Source organism: Rhinatrema bivittatum, chromosome 6, assembly GCF_901001135.1.
Source record: "Rhinatrema bivittatum chromosome 6, aRhiBiv1.1, whole genome shotgun sequence".
Lineage (NCBI taxonomy): Eukaryota > Metazoa > Chordata > Amphibia > Gymnophiona > Rhinatrematidae > Rhinatrema > Rhinatrema bivittatum.
The window spans coordinates 295,600,161-295,619,577 of record NC_042620.1 but is presented as its reverse complement, the minus strand read 5'-3'; the positions used below and the strand labels follow the sequence as shown (position 1 = coordinate 295,619,577).

At 47.3% G+C, this 19,417-nt stretch overlaps 1 protein-coding gene across 1 annotated transcript in view; it reads right to left on the bottom strand.

Moving 5' to 3' along the window:
- XKRX (XK related X-linked) overlaps positions 1–18,501 on the bottom strand; it is a 73,982-nt gene extending 55,481 nt beyond the window's left edge. The window contains exon 1 of the mRNA XM_029607388.1: positions 18,444–18,501. The gene's annotated coding sequence lies outside the window, so the exon portion shown is untranslated. The remainder of the gene's footprint in view (positions 1–18,443) is intronic.
- Between the last annotated feature and the right edge of the window lie 916 nt (positions 18,502–19,417).

Below are 19,417 nucleotides of genomic sequence, written 5' to 3'. Positions count from 1 at the left end.
AATCAGAAGTAGGTAAAAAATGATGCCCAGGAATAAATCTCGGCGAGATACAGAAGACCACCAAGTCTGTCAGGTTCTCAGTCTGTGTGCACTCAAGCACAGTCATTTCCCGGTTCTAAGGAACAATACAAGTGTACAGATTCTCTTCATCACAAGCATTCGGCTTAGATGTAAGCTCTCCTCGAGCATGGGTTAAAACACATAGCAGTCCAATAACAGTTCCAAGTACCGTCACATCTAATCAGAGTGGAGGAGGATCCGAGTGGTTAGAGCAGAGGGGGCTACAAACCCCTAAAGCCAGGGTTGAAATCCCACTGTCACTGCTTGTGACCACGGGAAAGTCACTTCACCTTTCCTTGCCTCAGATACAAACTTAAATGGTGAGCCCCCTGGGGACAGGGGGAAAACCCTATGCTACCTGAATGTAATCCACTTTGAAGTACCTGAAAGGTGGAATATAAATTAAATAAATAATAATCCCAGGTAATTCCCTCCAGAAAACAACCAGCTCAACTCCAGTTATCATGGATCACTGTATCCTGGTCCTGCAGCCTTCTGGTTGCTGGGAACAGCCCCCTGTTCTAGCCCTGAGAACCAATCTAGTTCCTCAGGGGTGGGATTGCTAGCGCTGCCAGCAAGCTCAACATAAGGTCTCCACCTTTGTATTAGTTTACTTTTATTGGTGTACTCCAGTAGCGCAGAGAGCAGAGCACTGACTTTCTACCTGCTTTGGTCTCCAGTCCTAACAAACCCTGAGGCTAAATAACTATTCTTAAATTAGATTTACACCAGGTGTGCAGGGAGATGAACTTCTTCCATGCCACCACAGAACGGTGGGAGTGGGTGAAGGTGAGGCTCTCCAGCTTCTTCCAGAAGAGTGGACAGCATGCAAGCATGAAGACAGGGGAAGCCGAGTACCCTGCAACGCGAGCTGCAGATCTCGCCTGGACTCCAGTGCCACGTGGAATGTGGATGAGGGCCTGGAGAAAAACAAGAAGGGCCTGAAAAAAGTATTTCAAGGAGGAATCCAGAAAAATAGTCTTCAGGGCCGTAGCGCCTCCTTTTTTGGACAGGAGCGGCGGCTGTCAGCGGGTTTGACAGCCGATGCTCAATTTTGCCGGCGTCGGTTCTCAACCCGCTAACAGCCACGGGTTCGGAAAACGGACGCCGGCATAATTGAGCCGCAGGCCGATTTAACATTTTTTTTTTTTTTTAATTTTTGGGGCTTCCGACTTATTATCGCTGTGATATTACGTCGGAGGGTGTACAGGAAAGCAGTTTTTTTTTTGCTTTTCTGTACACTTCCCCGGTGCCGGCAGAAATTAACGCCAGACTTTGGGCAGGCGTTAATTTTTGAAAGTAAAATGTGCGGCTTCGCTGCACTTTTTTCTTTCTGGATCGCGCGGGAATAACTAATAGCGCCCGCAACATGCATTTGCATGTTGCGGGCGCTATTAGTTTCGGGGGGGTTGTCAGCCCGGGTTTGGCCGCGCGTTTTCGACGCGCTAGCTTTACCCCTTATTCAGTAAGGGGTAATAGCGCGTCGAAAACGCGCGGTCAAACCAGGGCTAACAGTGCGCTCCGCCAGTACAGTGCCTGTCCACCGGAGCGCACTGTACTGAATCGGGAGGTCAGGGAGAAAGGGATGGAGCAGCACTGGGTGGGCAGGCTGACATTGATCTGCACAGGCAGCAGAGCCGCTTCTACCTGTGCCACTGGCAAGGGTCAAACATGATTTTGTGCCCCGGCCTAGAGCTCTGCTCTGCTTCTTCCAGGCTCTGGGGGCACAGAAGTGATCAGTGCTTGCTCTGTCCCATTCCCTTGCAAGGGATGTGGGAGCCAGAAATGATTTATGCTGTCCGCTCTCCTCCGCTTCCTCGGGGCACTGAGGAAAGGTGACGGAATGCCATTCTGGGCCATTCCACCAGAAATTAAGCCTACGGAAAAGCGGTTAGCATTTTGTGCTAATGTAACCACTTTTCTGTATGGCTTTCTGACCACGTTTATAGAAGATCACCTCCTCTCTAGTCTGCAATGAAGATCCTCTTCTTCCCTTACACGACACTCTCTGACCTGTTCCTGAGGGGCTGCACTGGTATCTGTGGGTGAAAGGGTTAACATGCACAATCATCTCAGGGCAATCCAGCCTATAGGAAGCTGTGTTTATCCAGTCTCTGCCTGCAGACAGACCACCTGTAATTAGATTTTAGGGTGGAGAAGGGATTTGTTAAAAACTGAAATTATCCTGATTACTATAATCAACAGTGGATTTATAATGACAGCAGCAGTGCAGGAGACTACCCCTCTGGTCATAGGACTGTTTTATTCCAGTAAGAATTACTTTCTTCTCCTGCAAAGGTTAGTGAGCAGGGAACCCAAGCCTCTGTGCCATCGCTTCCATAATTGCTTCTAATCTACTCATTCAATAAGGAGGAGGATGTGTGGTAACTGGAGAGAAAGATGGAATTTCACCGTTAGAAAATACTAATATTGCTATTAATAATGGTGGTGCTATTGAAGCGTGTGGGGATGTGAAATATATGCAGTCTTTAATGAGGGGATCCAGTACTGTTAACATGTAGCTAACTGCATTAAGAGTCTGAGTTACAAAATGGAAAAAAAAAAAATCGTGGTATCTATTGTTGCGTGTCCCGGCCGCGTTGGCACCGCGGCTAGGCCTGCTCATTTCGCGCTTCCTTCGACCAGCTCCGGGCACCCCTCCCTTGCTGCCGCAGTCAGTTCACAGCATCCTCGGGCTCTCCGCTCACCATCCTCCCCGCAGGTCTCAAGGCGGAGCTCCCGTTGGGGCTCCGCGTCGTCGGCGTCCTTGGCCACGCCCCTAGGCACACGCGCGGCCGACCTGCAGCCCTTTCAAGGTTCCAAAGCAGGAAAACCCGCAGGGGCGCCTCCCGATGAAGTCACGTAGACTTGCTGTCCCCAGGACCTCACCTTGGCAATCGCGTCGACACCGTTGGTGTGCTAGTTTGCCTTTGAGTTCCAAGTGTTCTCCTGTTCAGCGTCTCCTGTTCCAGCGTCTCCGTGTGTTCCTGCATCCTTCTCAGGTAGTACCTCTTCGGACTGACCTTTGGTGCTGACCTCTGCCTACCTGACCATTCTCTTGCCTGCCACCTGGAACTGACCACTGCCTGCCTGACCATTCTCTTGCCTGCCGCCTGGAACTGACCACTGCCTGCCTGACCATTCTCTTGTCTGCCGCCTGGAACCGACCCTCGCTTGCCTTGACTACGCCCGGACTGATTCTAGTATTGACCCCTGCTTTGGCTGACTTCTCCTGGACTGATACTCTGGCTCTGACCCTTGCGCTTCACTCGGACACTCTCTTCTGGCCTACTGTGACCATTAGACCAACCGGCTTGGAAACCAACCGCGGCTTCCACTTGGCTAGACCTACAGGCGCTGCCTGTCTCGCCCGGAGAACCTTCCTGAACTGTTGCCTCCCTGAGGTCTCCAGAGCTTCCAGTTGGGGTCTAGTCCATCCACTCTGCATCAGCCGTGCACCCTTGCTCGTGGTGGGCACACCCCTCCACTACCTCTCCGGGAGACCACCAGAGGCCCACCTAAGTCCAGGCAGTCCGGGTACCCAAGGGCTCAACCTGTGGAAACCCCGGAATGTTATTGGTGAAGCTCCAGTTAGCCTCTGTCTCCTTGTGTGCTCCGTCTCCTGGTGGCAGGCGCTCTCTGGGTCCGACCAGAGGGCCGTACCAATCCTGCACCAGGCCAAGGGTCCACCTCCAGCGCAACATCTATGGAGGGGAAAAAAGCCTACTAAATCAGACTCTTATTAAGTGTCTGCCACATCCACATTTCTAGTTTCCTAATAAATTCTTCATATTTGCTTGCCAACACAACCAAATAAAAAAAAGTAACCAAATACAAGAAGCTAGACACAGAAAACTAGTAAGTTCACATGGACCCTGACTGGGGGTATTCCAAGACCCAGTGACTGCAAATACAAACCCTCCTACTCCACTACCAACTGCTCTTTCTTATTTCGGGTTTAAGAAAACCATGCCTGACATCTGAGTGCTGACGAGCAAATCCCCTAGAGTTTACAGCGGTATTGCTTCATTGAGCCTTTCACCCAAATTGCTTAAAGCAGCCACACTAGCAAAAAGTTTAAAATGTGAATTCTTTGGGAGTTTAAAACATTCTGCACTGTTCCTTCCAAGAACTTCTTATCTGAACCCCATACAGACCTACTCTGAGAGAACCGCCGTCACTGCTGAAGGATGGCCTCAGCGGTCCCGTGGTTTGTTATTTCATGATTCGGTGACTAGGAACGTCAGATTAGAATAGATCCTATTTTAACTGCATTATGGAAGAACTCAAGCACGGCGATGCAAGATCATTAGGTTGAAAGCCAGTTGCAGCCTTGGGTTCATCTCCGAGGGTGACCTCTGTTTTACCTCAGCATTACAAGTCCCAGTGTGACTTGAAAGCATGACCCCCGTTTTACAAGATCAGCAGTTTAGGCACTAAAAAGCGCATGCTCACGTTTATTCTTTTAAAAATGTAAAGCAAAACATGAGCTGTAAAATACATTAAGACAAAAGAAGGCAGCCCTAGCAATCAGACAAAGAAGAACAACAGGGCCAGGAAGCAGTTAAATTGGTACGTTGAGCAAGGGAGTTAGATCAAATCGGGGACTTTTTCCTGTGCCTGACTTTTAGTCATATGGTAAAAACTGAAATAACTCTCTGCTGTTTGCACTGCTTGATAAATGCTTGCTAGTTTATTTGTTTCTGACTCTGCTCTTGTTCTTAGAGCCTGCTGTCAAGGTCTATCTGTCCGTCCATCTGAATGCATAGTTTAGTTTAGATTTGGAAGCACATGAGCGGCAGCCGTGTAAGGCGGAGTGAAGGGACTGAAGGCCGTGTAGGAGCCTGAGTGAGAAGCAGAGGTGGCAAGGAGCCCAGGCCCTGATACCCAAAGACGTCCCAGTGGCAGCCATGAAGAGAAGATGGTGATAGTCCCCGTGTAGGTAGGGGTGAGAGGAGGAGGAGGAGGAGCAGGAAGTAGAAACAGGAGAAAGAAAAGTGGTAGGGGAGGGGAAGAGGGAGAGGAAAGAGGAAAACATGGAGAGTGGGAGGGAGAAGGAAGGGGACTGAAAAAGAGGAGAGGGGATAGAGGGTTGGAGGAGAAGGGGGGATAGGACATGGAGTGGAGATCCCGAGGGGAAAGAGAATGTGCCCCCCGCTCCCCCTCCTCACACATGCACAGCCAGCCAGTCCCCAGTATACATACACCTTCCTCACCGCTCCACACATGCACAGGCAAACACGGGTATCAATCCAGTCCATTACTCCTGGGGGAATTCTGCATCTGCTCCACAGAATTAGGCACAGGGACAGAGAAGCAGCAGCAGCAGAGGTGGAGGCCTGGGTGAGCCGGAAGAGAGGAAGGAAGAGTGTCCGTATCTGCTGGAAGTGAGAAAGGAGCAGCAGCTGGCTGAAACGAGTTGGGGGAGGGGGGGATTGGCATTGGCTCACGCAGACTGAAAGAGATGGGCCTACAGTGTCAGCCTTGGCCTGGGTGTCCCAAACAAAAGAGGGAGCAGTAGGGGGGGTCCAGTGGAGCCTGAACAATAGAAGCAGACGGTGACCTTGGGGAAAGGTAGAAAAGAGATAGAGAGTGGCAGATAGAGAGAAAGCTAGAGGGTCTTGCTGAGGTGAGGGGAGAGAACTGAGGGAGGGGGAGCTTTCTATTTGCCCCTCTCCAGGAGTCAAGAGAAAGTCGGGGGTCTTGTTGGTGTGAGGGGAGAGAACTGGGAGGGAGCAGAGAGAAAGAGAGTTGGGGAAGGGTTTAAACCTTGGGAGGGGAAGGCAGAGAAAGCTGGGGATCTTGCAGTGAGCAAAGACCGAGCTGAAGAGGGAGGTTAAGTCTGGGGTAGAAAGAGAAAGCTGAGGGTCTTGCTGGGTGAGGGGAGGGGTAAGGAAGACAGAACTGGTGGAGAAGGCAGCGAGAGTGTAACATAGTAATAACGTCAGAGAAAGAACAAATGGTCCATCCAGTCTGCCCGGCAAGCTTCTTATGGTAACAGCTACTGCGCCGTGTAGGTCACCCCCAGGTTTCTCTTAAGAGTAGTCCGTGCACTTACCTCCAATCCTTATGATAAGGGTAATAATATTTACAATCAAAAACCAAGAAACTGTCAAACCCATAAAAAATTACTGCTAGAAACATTTTTACTGGGTGAGGAGCCTTCCTAAAAATGTTGGCAATCCTGACTCACTTTGTTTTTTTCAGACTTGGCTGTAGAAGCAGTCTTGTGGTTTTTTTCCCCCTTACTTCTGCATATCAGTACCGCCAGACCGTAAACGTTGGGGCCTGTGCTGGTTGCTGTCTGAATACAATCCCCCCCCCCCTGTCAAAGCAGAGAGTGATGTTGCAATTGGGTCAAAGGTGTCAAGGTTTATTGATTTTAAGTGTTGTAATCCCCGTGCTTCTGCTAAGGGTAGTAACTGTTGCACTGAGCAGGTTCCCCCATGCACTGTTTTCTTCATGTTTGTCCTCTAGCCTTTAGGGATCTACAGTGTTTATCCCATGCCCCTTGGAGTTCTATCAAAACACGTCCATGTCACACAATGGGTTTTTTTCATGGAGAACCATCCCTTTAAATACTGTTAAGGCTTCACACAGGCCAATGCAATATTGGCTCACATAAAACGGGCGCTCGTGATTGAGTACCCGCTCTCCTAATGCATTGCGCACCCAGCCACCTCTCCTGGGTGCACGATGCACTATTTAAATGAGGGGGTCGCACTAGGGATAAATTGTGCGCCCCTAGCGTGTCCATGGCATCAGGCACCCAGGAGATGCGGCTTTAGAAAAACAGAAGCTCAATTAATGGGCGCCCCATTTCCCTAACCTGACCGCTGGCAAAACATTTTTTTTTTCATGCTGCTTCCTGTGGTTCCTCCTACTTAGTAACGGGAATGATACTAAGTAGGAGGAACCACAGAAAGGCAGTATTTTGGGCTTTTTTGTGGCTTTGTGGGGTTGTATTTTTTTTTTTAGATGGCTCGGGCGCATGGTGATTAATAGCCTCATCTTACATGCATTTATATGTGATGAGCGCTATTAGCTACACGCTGGTTTGGACACGCTAATGCCCTTATTGCATCAGGTGTTAGCCTAGCACGTCCAAAACACGCGTCCAAGAGCTCGTTAGCCTGTGTGCTAGGCTCAGTGCATGATATAGCATCGGCCTGACAGTTTGATAGCCTTAACAACAGTATTTAAAGGGATGGTTCTCTATAAAAAAAACCAAACATACATTGTGTGACATTTGCCACACTACACAGAAGTGTTTTGATAGTGCCGTATTTACCATTTCTGTGATAAAGGAAGGTGACGCTTGTTAATTTTATAGATATGTTATCAGGTATATATGAGGTGTGAATGTATTTTTGAGTTGTACATAGTTTGATTACAATGTAATTGGATAGTACAGCTTTTTCAGGTGTTTTACTGAATGTAAAAATCATAATAAACAATTATTTGTATAATGAAGGTGAGGCATTATCAAGATAAGGTTTCGGGGTATACATTATTATAACTGTGGTACATATACATAATAAAAAGTTTAATAGTTTGTTTATTTAGTACTTTTTGTTTGTCTTTCTTTAAGTCCAGTTATATGTTTTTTCACAGGCTTGTTCTGGGAGCTGTGGTAATGCAGATCATCATGATTGTTGAGTCAAAATTTCAGGGATGGGATGATCTGAGCACCTGAAAGATCATGGGAGAAGGAGTGCACAGAGCTGAAGGTTCGCCTAGGGTGCCTAATACCCTAGCACCGGCCCACCCCACCTACACCACCCCTTCATCTATCCTTTCCCCCTCCTCCACGCCCCGAGCTCCACACAGCCATGCTGGAATCTTCCAGCGGAGGAAGGGGAAACGTGCCATTGTGTCGTACTGTAAAGTGTGCTTTTTCCAACTTGTTAATTTTTGTATGGGGTAATATTTAATGGGTTTATTTGTTCTGTATTATGTACTTTCTAAATTGAATGTAATGCAATACATTTGATGTAAAGTGCTGTAATTTTAATTAAGGAATCTTATTCATCGGTTTGAGCCTAGTTTGGTTAGGCAATTCATAAAATATAAATACATACTTCTTCATAAGGTTAACTAGTGAGGCGAGCGCACCTATTTGCAGCATGAAAGGGATCTGCCTCCTGCGTGAATCGCTTACCGTCACTACGGAGAGCTGCTGCACTGCAGCCAGAGAAGAGCACACACTCAGGCCGATACAGTACAATACGTTCTGGCGAAGAGCACTGTTAACCCGCGTTTGGACGCACGTTTTCGATGCGCTAGCTTTACCCCTTATTCAGTAAGGGGTAATAGCGTGTCGAAAACGCGCATCCAACCCCCCCGAAACTAATAGCGCCCGCAACATGCAAATGCATGTTGATGGCTCTATTAGTCATTCCCACGCGATTCAGTAAGTAAAATGTGCAGCCAAGCCGCACATTTTACTTTCAGAAATTAACGCCTACCCAAAGGTAGGCGTTAATTTCTGCCGGCACCGGGAAAGTGCACAGAAAAGCTGTAAAAACAAATGACAAATGACAATTGCCTTAATATCATGGTGATATTAAGTCGGAGGTCCCAAAAGTTAAAAATAATTAAAAATAAAAAAAAATAAAAATTTAAAATCGGCTCATGGGTTGAAAACCGGACGTTCAATTTTGCCGGCGTCCAGTTTCCGAACCAATGGCTGTCAGCAGGCTCGAGAACCGACACTGGCAAAATTGAGCTGACAGCCGCTGCTCCTGTCAAAAAAGAGGCGCTAGGGACACTAGCGTGTCCCTAGCGCCTCTTTTTACCGCGGGCCCTCATTTGCATGCGGGCCGATACTAAATCGCGCGCATAGGAGAGTGGCCTGTGCGCGCGCCGGGAGAGGGGACGCTTGCCCGCTCTCCTGCGACTTTTAATGTATCGGCCCGACAGTCAGGCCGCTAAAGTTCCCAGAGCCTGAATGTAGAGAAACAAGCCCGTCCTGCATGCTGGCAGTCTCTACGCCGCTCCCATGCACGCGCCTCTTCTAGCAGTGAGCTGGGGCCGGTGGCGCACGTTTGCAGCCCCGCGTACCCGGAGAGAGAATCGCGCCCGGTAAAGGGCAAGGATGAAGCCGCTAAAACCCTGTCTCCGAACGACAAGTGGCCTGTGTGTGGAGATTAATCAGATAACTTTATTGGCACAGCAGTTTTACATGTGTTACCAAAGCAATCTACAGAATAATTAAAATAAAAAAAAGAGTAAGAAAAGAAGGGGGAAAATTACAGAATGGCACCCCTACAGCAGTTTGCCCAGGATGCAAGCTTCCTCTGCACTTTAACCTTCTGCTTTCCTGGGCACTTTTTAACTTCTTTACAAAGAAGTTATACTTCTTTGTACCAGTTATACTGTTCCATATGTTATACGGTTCCATGTAAAGCTCCGCTATCTGTTGAGCAGTTCTTCGTTTTATGTAAACCGGAGTGATTTGTAGTCCCTACTAGAACTTCGGTATATAAAAATTAAAAATAAATAAATAAATAAATAAATAAAAAGAAGAAAGTGATTCACTGAAAAGCCCCAGGCCAAGTGTGCATACAGTACACATGGAAAGGAACACAGCGTGCATCTCTGAGCTAAATGTGGGATCCGTAAAATAGGCGAGAGGTGAGTGCTTGCAATAGGCATGTGACCCAAGCCTTGTAGAGTTTCAGACTTGTGCTAATTAAGCTGTTTTTGTGTATACTACACACACAGACCACACCGAGTGTGTTCTGGCACTGTGATGGGCACGTACTGGGAGTGCCAGATGACTTTGGGTTTTGGCTCCTAAGCTTTATTATAGCTTGAAACACTGGACTAGTCGTGCTCACTAGCACAGCAGCAGGAGGGTGGTTCTCCTATGAGCTGCTCTGGATGTGACATTCCTATGGCAATTTTACAATAATACTGAAGATGCTTTATTAAAATCGTTAGGCCAGCTAGGGAGAAATAAATAGAATTCCATAGTAATACTACTAATACTAGTAAGAGACTGGGTGCGCGCAATAACCTTTATCCAAGCATGATCCCAAAACACTTTTCAGTTGGACCAATTAGAAAACAGTGTGCTGCCATCTCTGGTCTGTAGGAGGCGGTGTAGCTCAGCTTTCATGAAAGGCCGAGATGCAGTTTTACCATTATTTTCACAGAGCAGGCGCGTAGTGTGGTAACGTGACTTATTCACACAGAAAAATCGGCAGCAAAACAGGGCTAGAATTCCAAAGTACTGAAGGTCCCGAGAGTTCCTGTCACATGCTACAGGCATGTGCAGAGTGGCTGTGGCCAGCAGCTGTGTCAGTTGACACGTCTAACTAAACACAACGCATGCTCCTTTCACTGAAGGAGAGCACTCTTCTTGGGCGACGCAATGGCAAGAAAAAGGCCCCGGGCTAAAGTATCCAGAAAGATGGTGTTGGCTGGGCCCATTCCCTTTGGGTCCCCCCTCCAGTTTCACACCCACTCCTAACTCCTTTTGGTAAGCTGACCTAAATGCAGGGGTCATAGGAAAGTGAATGGAGCTGGGGGAGGGACTCCAAGGAGGTTAAAAAGCAGGGGCAGTAGGAGATGAGTGCCATCTTGCCTCTTCCTCTGCTGGAATTCCCACCCTTATGGAGGCAGTAGAGTGGTTTGAAGGCAGAAGGGTGGCCAGGAGTACTTCCCATTTACAGGCTGTGGTATAGAGTGCCCCAGCGAGATGCAAACTCTTCCTCTGCTCGGGCGGAATGCGGCAGGAGAGCTGCAAGAAGCACTCAGCGGTTTTAGCAGCATGGTCTCTTCTTCATGTCCCCCCTCCCCCTGAGGCTCCTAAGAGGAAGTGGTGAGCAGTGACCGGCGCGCAGGAAGAAGAGACCAAGCTAGGTACAAGTGCGCGCAGCATCGGCCCGAAAGAGAAGAGCAGCGCAGCCCAGAACAAAAAGAGAAGCAACGTCAGCTCCTGCGGCCAATGGGACTCCTTTCTCGAGGCCGCGAAGACTGGAAGAGGAGAAGGCTGTTACTGCCATTAGTTGTTCTTTGGTGGTGGGAGAGAGAGAGAGTGTAAATGAGTGAGTGAGCATATGCATTTGAGACCCTGTGTGTGTGTGTATGTGTGAGAGAGAGACAGTATGTATGTGAGTGATTGAGAGCCTGTATGTGTAAGTGTGTGATTGAGAGCTTTGTGTGAAAGAGAGCATGTGTGTGTAATTGAGAGCCTGTGTGTGATTGATATTCTGTGTGTGTGTGAGAGACAGCATATATGTGTGTGATTGAGAACCGGTGTGTGTAAGTGAGAGAAAGCAGGTGTATGTATGATTAAGAGCCTGTGTGTATAAGAAACAGAGAGAGATTGTGTGTGTGATTGAGAACCCATGTGAGAGAGCGAGCTTGTGTGTGACTGAGAGAAAGTTGCAGGCAACCCCTTTCCTCCTCCTAATTCACAACATCTCAGGGCACCTGGAAATCAAATGTTTCCAGGTATTTTTATCATTTTTTTAAATTATTGGGTCTTCATGTCTGCAGTTTTGAAATATTTTATTGGTGTCTGGAAATTTTTGATATGAGTTTGTAATTATCGGATATTCCATTCATTAGCTGTTTTGAAATCTGTTCTTTTTATTAGTATAGTTTTACTGCTATTTTATATTTCTTGATTTGTTTTATGAGGACTGGTGAAATTTCTCTTTTTCCTTTGTTGCACTGCATACAGAGTCTCTGGCTTGTTGCAGCTTCCAGTTCAGTTTTTGTTTACAAGTTTCTGTTTATCCTTTATGGTCACTTTATTCTTTGTTAGGTAAGGGTCTGCACATGTGACTGAGGTGAGGTTTTCTGCTGGCATGTAGTTTTTATGTAGGGCTCTATAGCAGCCTGGCTTGTTCCATTTTCCTAATAGGAGTAGTATTGGAGTTTTAAGGCCTGGTATACTATTTTCAGTGTTGCCTTTTCTTAGGTGAGGTGGTTACTGTTTGAGTGCTGGAAGTTGGTGCTGTTCTGGTATGGAGGGTTTACTATTTATGTAATTTCTGTTCAGAAAGAGTACTTATCTTTCTCTTGTGTCATTAACAATAAAAGTAATACTGGGCCTTTTTTTTTCTGCCGTGGATTATAATGAGCAGTGTGTCACACATGTGAGCGTGGTCTGTCAGGTGTGTCACAATGAGGAAAAGGTTGAGAACCACTGCTGTATGCTACTTGTTTGGCTTGTTATATTGTCAAGGTGTCGGAAAAGAGCAGAGGGGTTGAGGGAACATCCTAGCTGCTTAAGTTATAGATTTTACTTGTTACTGAACACAGGGGCTGATGCAATAAGATGCGCGTTAAAACAGGCGCTCGTATCGAGTGGCCATTTTCCTTAACATGCACACAGCCACGTTTCCTGGGCGCTTGATGCTATATTTTAATGAGCTGCTACATTAAAAAGGACGCGCTAGGGAAGAATTATGCATCCCTAGTGCTCAAATGCATCGGAAGCCCAGGAGACGTGGCTGTGTGTGCCCACAATTGCAAAGGGCGCTCAATACGAACATCCGTTTTATCCCACTTCAGGTCGATTTCGCCCAATAAACACGCACAATAGCAAGGGGCGAACCTGGCCTATTGTGCATGTATATTGTGTGTCCAGAATTTTTTTTTTTCATCAAGCCATTACATTATACCTTTATTCTTAAACACTGCAAACAGTAGGGGTTTAAGAATAAAGGTAGGGACACACAGGACAGTCTTTTTTTTTTAAATTTCTCCTAAGCCCTTAACTTGCAGATTGATTTAATGCCAGCTCCGGGGCTGGAGTTAAATTTGCCGCATTAAAACGTGTGCGTGGGGCGCCCGGTGATTTTCTGCATCGGCTGGCAATAGCCAATAGTCTCCTCTACATGGCATTTACATGGGATGAGTGCTATTGGCTATGGGTTTGTCTGGGCACGCGTTTTGGACGCGCTAATCTCCTTATTGCACAGGGTGCTAATCTAGCGCGTCCAGCCATGCGTAAACCTGTGCGTTAGGCTGAGCGCACTTTATTGCATCGGCCTGACAGCGAATCATCCAGTACAGAAGATGAAGTGTAGTAAGAACGCTTGTGTTACAGACAGCAGATAACTTTGTTGGCATGACAATTTTACGTGTTGCCAAAGTGATTTACAGAATGATTCAAATCAAAGGGTAGGAACGTGGTGCCATCTTGCTTCCTCATAATCTGTGCCACCCCAGGGAAGCCTTACTATTAATTTTCCCAAGAGCATGTGAGGCTCTTCTGAGAGTCCCATGTTGATAAAAACTGTCTTGGTTCTCACCAGTTGAAGCAGTCAAGCAAAGCTGGGAGAGCCACGTTTGATAAGAAAATGGGCAGAACATCAATGCTTTCCTCAGAGCCGGACCTGCATGGCGTGACAGTCTTACCTATTAACAAGTCATATGTCTCTTATTGAAGGGACTATGGTGCTCTTGTCAGCAAGCAGCAGGCTGTGGCAGCTCCTGGCTCCTGTCACTGTTTGTTTTAGCTGATTGCACTCTGGCTTTCACACTAGGAGATTGATGAGGTCGGTGGCACTGGTGTTCACTGTGAAACAGATGCATGGATACCAGATGGCTCTTGGGGGTCTCCAGCAACAGGCAAGTGGGCCAGCTTTTAGTAAAAGCAACAGAAATTCGCCAACTTTCCCTGCATAGGAAGGAGACTCTCTCTCTCTCTCTCTCTTTCGGCTATGAATGTACCTTCTCCTTCCAACAAGATTCCTCCAGGCCTGGGCCTCTCAGAGTCAGATCACTCTTTCTTTTCTTGCCTAAATCTTCCTTTTGGGAATTTCAATATATGTTTGTAGTTATTGCTTTTGCCTGCTAAGTTTAGTGTTACCATCTGACTCCATGTCATCTAAACAGGCTAAGCCACTTCTGTATATAGTGCAGGGGTGGGCAATTCTGATCCTTGAGGGCCACAAACAGGTCTGGATTTTAGGATAACCATAATTAATATGCATGAAATAGGTTTGCATACAATTCAGGCAGTCTCTATGCAAATCTCTCAAGCATATTTATTAGGGAGATCCTGAAAACTTGATCCGTTTGTGGCCCTTGAGAACCAGAATTGGCTACCCCTGATAGTTGCTTGAAGTTTAACTTTTCATAGAAAAATTGGACTACAAGTCTATAGATGTAATGGGATGAAAACCAGGATTTAGGCCAGGCTGTCCGGATGGCATGGAGTTAATGAGGAACTGTGGTTGAGTAGCACTGCACACCCTTGCAGAAAGTCATGTGACCCTTGAGCTGGTGCTCCAGAAGCGCTCTTGTAAAGAAGGCAACAGGATATCAACTGACTTGGTAAGATCATTTGAGAGCAACAGTAGTTGTAAAAAAGAGGCCAGTTTTTCTATTTCTGAGTGCTGATTTGAGATAACACAAGAAGCCACCTGAAATGACAGTTGCCCAATGATTAGTCCTGGGGGAATTGTGCACTACTGCGGAGCGCAGAATTTGCACAGAATTGCTCCCCTGCGCAGAATTGCCAAATTCTGCACAGAAAATGGCTGAAGAGACCCTGGCATGCCGCAAACGGAGTGTACGCTGTTCGCAGTGAAGATGGAAGGCCCCGGTGTGCTTTCGAGGCAAAGATGAAGGCCCTGGCATGCCACGAACAAAGCGCATGCCGTTTGCAGCGAAGAATGCCCCCGCATGCCTCGGGACACGCTCCACTCACGGCAAAGATGAAGGGCATTGGAGAGAGTGAATGTATGTAGAGAGCTGTGTGTGTGTGTGTGTGTGTGTGTGTGTGTGTGAGGAGGGGGGAGAGAGGAGAGGGAGGGGATGTCAGAGAGGGGAGGAGAGTGGAGGGGAGGGGATGTGAGAGAGGAGGGGGAGGATGAGAGAGAGGGAAGGGGGTGTGAGAGAGAGCAGAGGGCGTGACAGAGCAGGGGGTTGTGAGAAGGACCAAGGGTTTGCTTGAGTGTGGGTGCCAGAGAGAGGGAGCCTATATGAGGAGAGTGTGAAGAGAGATTGGGAGCTGGTGTGTATAAAAAGGGGATCGTGTTTATGTGAGGGTGCTTGCCTGTGTGAAGGTACTGTGTATGTGTAAGAGAGAAAGGGAGCTTGTGTGGGTGTGTATGCATTAGAGAATGACTCTATATGAGCGGATGTGTGTGTGCGAAAGAGTGAGGGAACCTGTATGAGGGTGTGTGTATGTGCACTAGAGAGAAGGAGCATGTGTATGTGAGAGAGAGGGAGCCTGTGTGAGGGGCAGTACTGAGAACGGGGTTAAACTCTAGGAGTGGTGATAAGAGTGGAGGGGAGAGATACTGGCAGGTGGAGGATTTGGGGCCTGAGAGGGCAAAGTGGCCAGGGGAGTAGGGAGAGAGTGTGGAAGGGACACTCTTACAGTGAATTTCTAGGGAAATTCTGCATCTTTAAGTAATAACGTTTTTCTGTATTAATTTAAAATGCAATTACTTAAAGTGTCATTTAAATTGTGTTATTTTGACCAATATAACATTTGCAGAATCTTAAGTTTTTGTGCAGAATTCCCCCAGGAGTAAAGGATGAACCATTTCTTAGTGCTACCTGTGCACCAGATGGTGGCTTGCTGGGACTGTGGCTTAGTCCTCCTAGCACTGTGGCCCACACTTCCTGCTGGCAGCCATCTTGTTCTTGTTTGGACACAAGTTATATTCCAGGCTCACAATCTGCACCTGGCCAGAGCTTGCTCATATGTTTGGTGTTCCTGTCTCCCCCTTAAGATTGCTTTGTGTGTCCAGTCCTCCTGCTGTAGTCCTACACTGCTTCCATGGGACTGTCTTGCCTCTGTGGGTGCCTTCATGTTTTTAGGTCTGGGTTCTACATTGCCTTAGAGTGTGCCTTCTGTTTCCTGTTGTTCCTGTCAAGGGGTGGATTGGCCTATCGGGGGATCGGGCATCCCCCGGTGGGCCGGTCGCTCTGGTCACGTGGTCTGCCGAGCGAGGCTGCGACAGAGCCGCGCTCGGCAGACCACGGGGTATCTTCTGGGCCGGCCTGGGCGGAAAGTCCCTGGGCCGATCTTTACCCGGAATCCGCCCCTGTTCCTGTCCACTTGAGGACTCAACCTGAGGGGGAAGGTGGCCCTCGCAGGCAGAAGATGCCCTACCCCCTCCTCCAGTTAGAACGCATAATCAGCCTTGCTCTATCTGTGCACTGCCTGCTCTTGGCTTTGTGGGGAGGTCACACCTCTGGCTAACCATGATGGCACACTTCACCAGAAGGGTCTTGCATGCAAGCCAAAACTGGTGGGACATGGAGAAACATCATTTTGGGTTTTCCTGGCTTTTTGCTTGGTTTTCTTATTAACAAAAACTCCTAAACACAGGTTAAAAGAGCAGTGCTGGCAAAAAAAAAAAAAAAAGATAATTCATTGCTTTGCAAAATAAATAAAATCATTCAGATTTTCTTTTTTATTCTGATTTTCCTCTTTAGTCATGGTTATGAATGTAAGTAAAACAGGGCAATGCTTTGCTGACTCTTATCAGAATCACTTGCAAGCATCACAGTGATACAGGTAAAGCATATATATACACACACACACACTTATACCACAGGGACAACAAAAGAGTGGACTCAAGGAGGATCTTTAGAAAATGGGTAAGAGATGCACATTTATATTCCAAAATGGTGCAAGAATACAAGAGACAAAATGTATTCCATCAAAAAAGATAGGAAACCTAAGAATAAGATCAAAAGATAACGCACTAGTTAGCTGAAATTGTGAAGACTCTTTAACTTGTGCTGCGGTTTTACTTAAATACGCTAAAGCCCCCTTGGCAAAACGCTATATAGAATGTTTGTTATGCAAGGTTACACACGAACCTTCTCAAATGACCTATGACGTCACCCCGTTAATTGCCTTTAAAGCTACAGAGTCCGAAAGAACTCCCCCAGAGCACTCTGACCCCGAAGCCCTGCCAACGGGGGACCTCTTTAGTCTCAGGAAGCCGCCGCCCATTTTATGGTGCATAAATGTGATGCGTAGGAACAAAGGTTGACAAAACTGAACGGTGCCAACAGGCTGGCGGGCTTTGTGCCAAGCGGTCTACGTCACCGTCTGCTTTATTTCCAGCTAAGCCGAGAGAAGCACTCCACAGTGAAGGACTGGGTCACGGGATGCAAGCTTGTTTTGCTTTCTGTCGCTTTATCATGTTCAGGACACAAATGAGTTCTGGCAGACTGTTTATATCCTTGAGGGATGGGTGAAAGCAAGCACTGTAGGCTGATGGTTTGTAAAGCTGGCAGTGCTCGATAATAACATTTTGCACCATAGCTATAATCTGATAAACCTGTGACGTCTGCTCTTGTGATGTTACCCTTTGGTTGTAATAATCTGTTAAGGCACTACAAACCTTTAAAGAAGAATTTTCATGCTTCTGTCTTCAAATCTATTTTTTGGCCTGTTTTTTTTTTTTGCTTTGCCACCTAATATGGATTGTGAAATTATATTAAGTTTTGATGGTAATAATGCAATTTAACCCCAAACCCCTGTCCCCCCCCCCCCCCCGAAATTTTTTTAAAAATTGTTATTAGCACTAAACAAGATCAACGCAGATTCCTCAATACAGAGATGCACTTTCTGGTCGATGCAGACCTGCATTTAAAACTGTGCATTTGTCTTAACGCCCTCGCATGGGAATCCCATGCAAGTGGGGGCATTGAGTAGTACTCCCTCATGCAGGGGCTGATGCAAAAATACCAACTTATCTGGCTATATGGCAGCAGGAAGCATCTGCCAGATAAATCAGTACTTATTCATGTATCTGGCGCGGGTCTTCCCGTTATCAGATAGACGGATAAGTCAGTACTTAACCAGCTAGGTGGCAAAGTCAGCTGCTGCCACTTACCAGCACGGGCATTTTTTTTTCCCTTTCGGATTACTTTTTCTACAGCGCTGGAAACTTATTTCGAGCAAGAAGGTGCGCTGGCTTGATGCAGTCTTTCTGCATCGGGACGTAGTACTTAATACCCTCGTTTGCATGGGATTTCTATTACTCTCCTTGAGATACGCACTTTTTCTGCACGCCAAACCCCTTCTGGCATCGGGAGTACGTTCTGCCCTCAGATAAGGCGCGGACAAATGCAGGCCAAAAGGTGCGTTGCACTTTACGCACCTTCCTGCATCGGCTTCGCAGGGAGGCGTCCTCACTTGGCTCACATTTTCCCAGCGCTGGAAATTTTACTCCAGGCCAGAGGAGGAGTAACGTTTCCAGCGCCTGTGTCAGAAGTGGCAAGAGCGAGCGGGAGGAACCTCGGGGAGCACCCGCCGCTGTTTTTTATTACTTCACTTTTTTTGCTTCCTTTCTTTAGTCTCGCAGCAGTCTTCCCCGCACCTGCCCCCACAGTGCCATACCTCTTGTCCTTGCCATCGTCGGCAATTTTTTTTTTTTTATTACCTGCTGCCGCCTCTGCTTTCTCATTCCAGCAGTTCTCTCCTTCTCCCTTCCTGGCAAAACATCAGGCCGGCCCGACCTCAGCTTTCTCTCGCCTTGTCCTCCCTCTGCTCTTAAAGGAACAGCATCAAGTTTAAAATGTGCCTTCGGCCTATGCTAAACATACGTTTTCCAGTCTGCCCTTTTTTTTTTTTTAACTCCTGTGTGAGGACTGGCTGAGCAAAATCCTCTGGCATGGAGCAGTAAGCACTCTGATTCCAGTCTTTTCTCTTGCAATTTCACTTTATTATATTCACACAGGCAGTATTGTGAAGTTTATTTTGCTATCTTCACAGTCTTCTGTACACACAGTTTCCCCAGAGAGGAACAGGAGCGCTTACTCCTGGAGACACACGGGCCTCCGTATCCCAGCTGGGCTTACACTATTATTCCCTTCTAGCTGGTGGCCCATTCTGAGCTCCTCCTGCCCAGCACAGGTTTATAACATGGTTGTTATGCAAACCACTATACGATCTAAACTCGACTATTGTAACTCCCTTCTCTTAGGCCTCCCAGCCTCCACCATTAAACCCCTTCAAAATGCCATGGCAAGAATCTTAACAAACACCAGAAAAACTGACCACATCACTCCCATACTCCAAGATCTCCACTGGCTCCCCATCACCTTCCGTTCCCAGTACAAAACACTCACCATCCTCCATAACACATACAATAACAACTCCCCCTGGCTTGAAGACATGCCACAATTCCGTCAAGCTAATCGCCCCACTAGAAACTCCCTCGCTGGCCCTCTCCAAACCCCCTCACTTAAAATTGGGCACCTTACCACCACCAGGGACAGAGCCTTCTCCATTGCGGGTCCCACCCTCTGGAATTCCCTTCCCGCCAAACTCCACTTAGAACCGTCCCTGAGCCATTTCAAAAAAGGAATCAAGACATGGCTCTTTAAACAGGCCTACCCCAACTCCTCTCAATCC